This window comes from Symsagittifera roscoffensis, chromosome 5, assembly GCF_963678635.1.
Source record: "Symsagittifera roscoffensis chromosome 5, txSymRosc1.1, whole genome shotgun sequence".
Classification (NCBI taxonomy): Eukaryota; Metazoa; Xenacoelomorpha; order Acoela; family Convolutidae; genus Symsagittifera; species Symsagittifera roscoffensis.
The window spans coordinates 8,716,631-8,722,630 of record NC_087066.1 but is presented as its reverse complement, the minus strand read 5'-3'; the positions used below and the strand labels follow the sequence as shown (position 1 = coordinate 8,722,630).

Sequence of the window (6,000 nt, the reverse complement as noted above, 5' to 3'; positions counted from 1 at the left end):
CGAGTCAAACAAATATTTCAGAAAATGTATAATATCGAGAGTTACAAACATATGTTACCCCCAGCTTTTAATTAAGAAATGGTTCCACCGATCGAAAAAATTTCAAGTATGGATTGGATTGTTGGTCAACTTTCCCTCTCTCCTAACATCAATATACTAAACTACAAACAACATAACATCAATATACAAAAAAACATCATTGTATCGACTTTCGATACGAAAGTATCGGAACATTTGTGCTCGGTGTGGGTTTTTTCTTCAGACAAAATTCGACTTTTTAACTAGCCATTTTTAACGGAATTTCTTTTATATCATTCAAAGAGTAATGTTGTCCTGAGCTTAATTATAAAAAGATATTTCACCAGTGATCATTTTTCATAAAGTTATGGGGGTTTAAAGATTGCCATTTTGGCCAATTTGGGACAATTAACGCGCGATATATTTCGCGCTCTTAACGCGTTAGCCGAAATTTAATCCGTCTTAGAAATAGTTCCAAACTGGTTGAAAGAAGCTTATTTGCCATAATTGATTTGTTACAAGGAGCACAATCCATCCTTTCGTACTTAATATGGCGTATGGGGGATGAGTTTCATAAAAAAAACTTTTTCAATTTATTACATTAAATTTTTTTAAAAGTTTTTACTGCTCCTGAAACCTTAAAACGCAGTCGGGACATTCAGGGTTTCGCCCTGATACGAGCAATCTTGTTTGATGTATAAAACTAAATCAATTAAACTTTTGAAAATACACCCAATCCTTATATACTATTCCCGAGAATCCAGCTAGTTTTGCTATTGTTGAAATGTTCTCCTTAAAAAAAATTTGGGAATCAAGTTTTATATCAAGTTTTAAAACGTTGCGATATAAAATATAGAAGCTCATAAAACCTTTCAAAAATAGATTACTGCTTTTAAAGTCCGGCTGCTTTTTAAGGTCTATGGAGCAGTAATAACATGAAAAAATTAAATATAATAAAAAAATTATTATTTTTTTTTGGTTTGAGATTTTCTGAATTGTTTTTTGAGAAGTGAAAATCATCTCCCAACACGCCATATAAAATACAAAGTGATAGAGATCGCTCCGAGTAACAAATCAATTATGGCAAAAAGCTTCCTCTAACCAATTTGGAACAATTTCTTAAACTGATTAAATCACGCGTTAATTGTCCCAAATTGGCCAGAATGGCAATCTTTAAACCCCCCATATCTTTAGCAAAAATGATCACAGATGAAATTTATTTTCAAAATTTAAGCTCAAGACAACAATACTTTTTGAATGGTAAAAAAAATTATGTCAAAAATAGCTAGTTAAAAAGTCGAAATTTGTCTGTCTGAAGAAAAAACCCAACCCAGAGCACAAATATTCCGTTAGTTTCATTACGAACATCGGAACAAAAAGATAAATTTGCTCAAATTTAAGCACTGAAATTGTCTACATCTACATTCCATGATGAACGGAAAATTTAATTTCTGGTTAATTTAAACCCACCCCAGATCTCTCGTCCCAAATTGGCCGAAATGGCAATCTCTAAACCCCTATAACTTTACGAAAAATAATCACAGGCGAAATATTTTTTCAACAATAACAAAACTTGTACACATCTCTCGTTAAATATATTGTTTCTTAACTTGAATACTTAATGTATGCTTGTTTTGTCATCTTTTTTGTGTACAACTGGGACCTAGTAAGTCAAAGCTTATTTGCCATAATTCATGTATTTCTAGGAGCAAAATCTATCACTGTGTACTTCATATGGCGTGTAGGGGTATGATTTAAAAAAAAACTCAATTTTTTTTCACTTTATTTTATTGCATTTAATTTTTTATGTTATTTTTTGGTCCATAGATCTTAAACGGCAGACGAAACAATTAGAGCTTTGCCCTGATACGAGCAGTCTTGTTATTGTTTTTATCATTAACTTGTTATTTTCGAACTGCTAGATATTTGAGATATCAATCCTAAATGTCAGTAAGGCACGTTTACCGGTACTCGCTTCGTGTATTATAAGTTCCTTTAATTGCCCTCACTGGGATCACGCAAACACCTCTGACTGGTTTGTGATTGCGCAACCAATAGGTCAAAGGTCCGCCTAAAGAAATGTTGGTACAGTATCAAATGTATAAATTTTAAACTGCTCTCTGATTAGTCAAAGTATACTTTGATCAATTTGGAATTTTTTCTTATTAAAAAAACATTATGTACTCATCGGAGTTATTTTGTAAAACAAGGAAGATACAGCAAAAAAATTTGATTTGTCAATGCAAAAAATCAGCACAAAAACGACATTAATCAGAAGTCAGAAAGAAAATTAAATAAAACTAAAATTTAATAAATTCACTCTACTACCCAAAATCAAAGGCATTTGCTCGAAATTTCATCATTTATCATATCCAAAAACTCATAGCGCACCAAAAATTATGTATTTATTCAACCAGTTTCTACTATAGAAGCTAACATTGCAATCCATCGGTTGAAGATCTCGGGGCCAGTCTTATATCTGACATAAACAAATTTAAGGATGCTAAAATTTCATTAAAAACTGTAATGGAGTTTTTTAAGTCTGTATGTTTTTTGCAGGCATTAAATTAATTCAAAAAGTGGCAGAAAATCAAAAAATGTAAAACGTGAAATAAAAAGGCGGCAACAAAAAAAACACCAATTTTTGAACCAGTTCAAAGTGCTCGGTGCATCATAATCACGCAACAAACAGCAAGGTTTCCAAAAAAAAGACAACCCAAACCCAATGGAAGAGCAGAAGATGTACAGATAAACAAGATCAATTAGTTTTTTTATCCAATGACAAAAACTTAGCAACAAAAGTTTTTTCGGCATGGCAAAAGATTGTTTCACAACCAAAACGTTTTATTCGAAACCAAGTAACACAAAAAAAAACAGAAAAAATGTTTGAAAGCCTGAAATCAAAAACCGCGTTAAGCCGTACGACATTTACTTCTTTATTCTAGATATTCTAGAGTTGCTGAGAGATCTTTCAACAAGTTTCCCTCGCCAGGTTTTTCAAAGCACCCTTTTAATTGTGGATAAACTGATTTTTTTTCCTTGTTCGCCAGACTTTGCGATAGGCTTATAATCAGTAGTTTGAACTATTTATTTGACAAATGTTATGTGTTCACTCAAAAACAATTTGCGTTAAGATCGAAACGTGTCACTTCATATGCTACTAAGTTTATCTGATTGAATAAAAATTTTGTTATTGAAATGATCAAGCCAATTCATCCCATTAAACATTCAAAATCTGGAAAACCTTTTAATACAATGAACGCCGGATGTTTTTTTCTTTGGATAAATGGTAGTCATTTTAGCTTAGGTAGCTTAAATTGAAAATACCAAAACTGTTTCATGCAAACAGTAAGCAATGTGTTTATATCTCAAGATTAACGTCAAATATTGAAGACAAAAATTTTGGCGTCTGATATGAATCATTTATGTGACCTATTTTTATCCTTATTTAAAAAAAAAAAACAAAAAGCAATGATCCTCAACAATCTGGAAAAGTTTTTTTCTATGCGAAGGATACAGTCATAAAACAACCTCCTCATATAATAATCTACAATTAGATCATTAACAAGTGTGTGGTTAGCAAGCAAAATTATGAAGTGATCTGAAAAATTTAATTTTTTTATTTGGAAAAAATTATCTTCCAAGTTTGCTTCAGATACAACAATAATCGGCGAAATTTTCAAATCTCCTGCAAAGTTTACAGATAAAAAACTCCATGAAACTTCTTTAGAAAAAAACCAGTACAAATGGGTTTTCCTTCAGATTGAGAAAGGTTTCGACCAAATATACTCCAAAGTTTCCAATCCGATTTCATTTCTGTTTTTCATTCCAAATTTCAGCCAAAAATTCAGCCAATTTATAATAAAGAGTCATCGTTTACGCATCAACTGATAAACAAAATTTCAACTCCTGGAAGGCTGCTGTTATGTCTCGAATGGAACACCTGGAAACGCTGCTGAAAATAAGATTAATGAAAAGAAAAAGAATTCAATCAAACACAAAAAGCAACAAAATAAAACAATTAATTATCAAAAAAAAAATGCAGGTTAAGAACTGCTGAAAATTCCGTGCAACGTCATCAGGAATTAATTCAAATCCTAAAAATCACAAAGTGTTATTGGTAAAGAAATGCAACCAAAAAATTTCAACCAAGAGAAAGAAAGCGAGAGCTGTTCGAAGTTATACAACGTTTTCATCGAAAGTTTTAATCGCGGCTAGGACTATCTATAAAGCGTGAAAGCTGAAGCAAATTATCACAATAAAGAGTTCTTCACATTGTTCAGAGATTTAATAGGTTCCGAAAAGACAACCCAAATCCAACGGAAGATCAGAAGATGTACAGATAAACAAGTTCAATTAGTTTTTTGATCCAATGGGAAATACTTAGCAACAAAAAATTTTTCGGCCGAAAATTTTTTAGCGAAAGATTTTTTCATACTCAACCAATACTATTTATTCAAAATCAATAAACACAAAATAAACAGAAAAACTATTTGGAAGCCTGGAACCAACGAGAATTCAGCTAGTTTTGTTATTGTTGAAATGTGCTCCCTCAAAAAAAATTAGATCACCAATTAGATCACCAACAATTAGATCACCAACAAGTGTGTGATTAGCATGCAAAATTATGAAGTAATCTGAAAAATTTAAATTTTTTATTTGGAAAAAGTTATTTTCCAAGTTTGCTCCAGATACAACAATAATCGGCAAAATTTTCAAATATTCTGGAAAGTTTACATATAAAAAACTCACGTTCAAAAATCATGAAACTTCATTAGAAAAAAACCAGTACAAATGGGTTTTTTCTTCAGATTGAGAAAGGTTTCGACCAAATATACTCCAAAGTTTCCAATCCGATTTCATTTCTGTTTTTCATTCCAAATTTCAGCCAAAAATTCAGCCAATTTATAATAAAGAGTCATAGTTTACGCATCAACTGATAAACAAAATTGCAACTCCTGGAAGGCTGCTGTTATGTCTCGAATGGAACACCTGGAAACGCTGCTGAAAATAAGATTAATGAACAGAAAAAGAATTCAATCAAACACAAAAAGCAACAAAATAAAACAATTAATTATCAAAAAAAAATGCAGCTTAAGAACTGCTGAAAATTCCGTGCAACGTCATCAGGAATGAATTCAAATCCTAAAAATTACAAAGTGTTATTGGTGAAGAAATGCAACCAAAAATTTTCAACCAAGAGAAAGAAAGCGAGAGCTGTTCGAGGACATACAACGTTTTTATCGAAAGTTTTAATCGCGGCTAGAACTATCTATGAAGCATGAAAGCTGAAGCAAATTATCACTACAAAGAATTCTTCTCATTGTTCAGAGATTTAATAGGTTCCGAAAAGACAACCCAAATCCAACGGAAGATCAGAAGATGTACAGATAAACAAGTTCAATTAGTTTTTTGATCCAATGGGAAATACTTAGCAACAAAAAATTTTTCGGCCGAAAATTTTTTAGCGAAAGATTTTTTCATACTCAACCAATACTATTTATTCAAAATCAATAAACACAAAATAAACAGAAAAACTATTTGGAAGCCTGGAACCAACGAGAATTCAGCTAGTTTTGTTATTGTTGAAATGTGCTCCCTCAAAAAAAATTAGATCACCAATTAGATCACCAACAATTAGATCACCAACAGGTGTGTGATTAGCATGCAAAATTATGAAGTAATCTGAAAAATTTAAATTTTTTATTTGGAAAAAGTTATTTTCCAAGTTTGCTCCAGATACAACAATAATCGGCAAAATTTTCAAATATTCTGGAAAGTTTACATATAAAAAACTCACGTTCAAAAATCATGAAACTTCATTAGAAAAAAACCAGTACAAATGGGTTTTTTCTTCAGATTGAGAAAGGTTTCGACCAAATATACTCCAAAGTTTCCAATCCGATTTCATTTCTGTTTTTCATTCCAAATTTCAGCCAAAAATTCAGCCAATTTATAATAAAGAGTCATAGTTTACGCATC

The 6,000-nt window shown here is 31.4% G+C and overlaps 1 protein-coding gene across 1 annotated transcript in view; it reads right to left on the bottom strand.

Annotated features, from left to right (window-relative positions):
- The window catches only part of LOC134845549 (uncharacterized), a gene marked incomplete in the record, with an annotated part of 40,410 nt that overhangs the window by 12,578 nt on the left and 21,832 nt on the right, over positions 1-6,000 (bottom strand).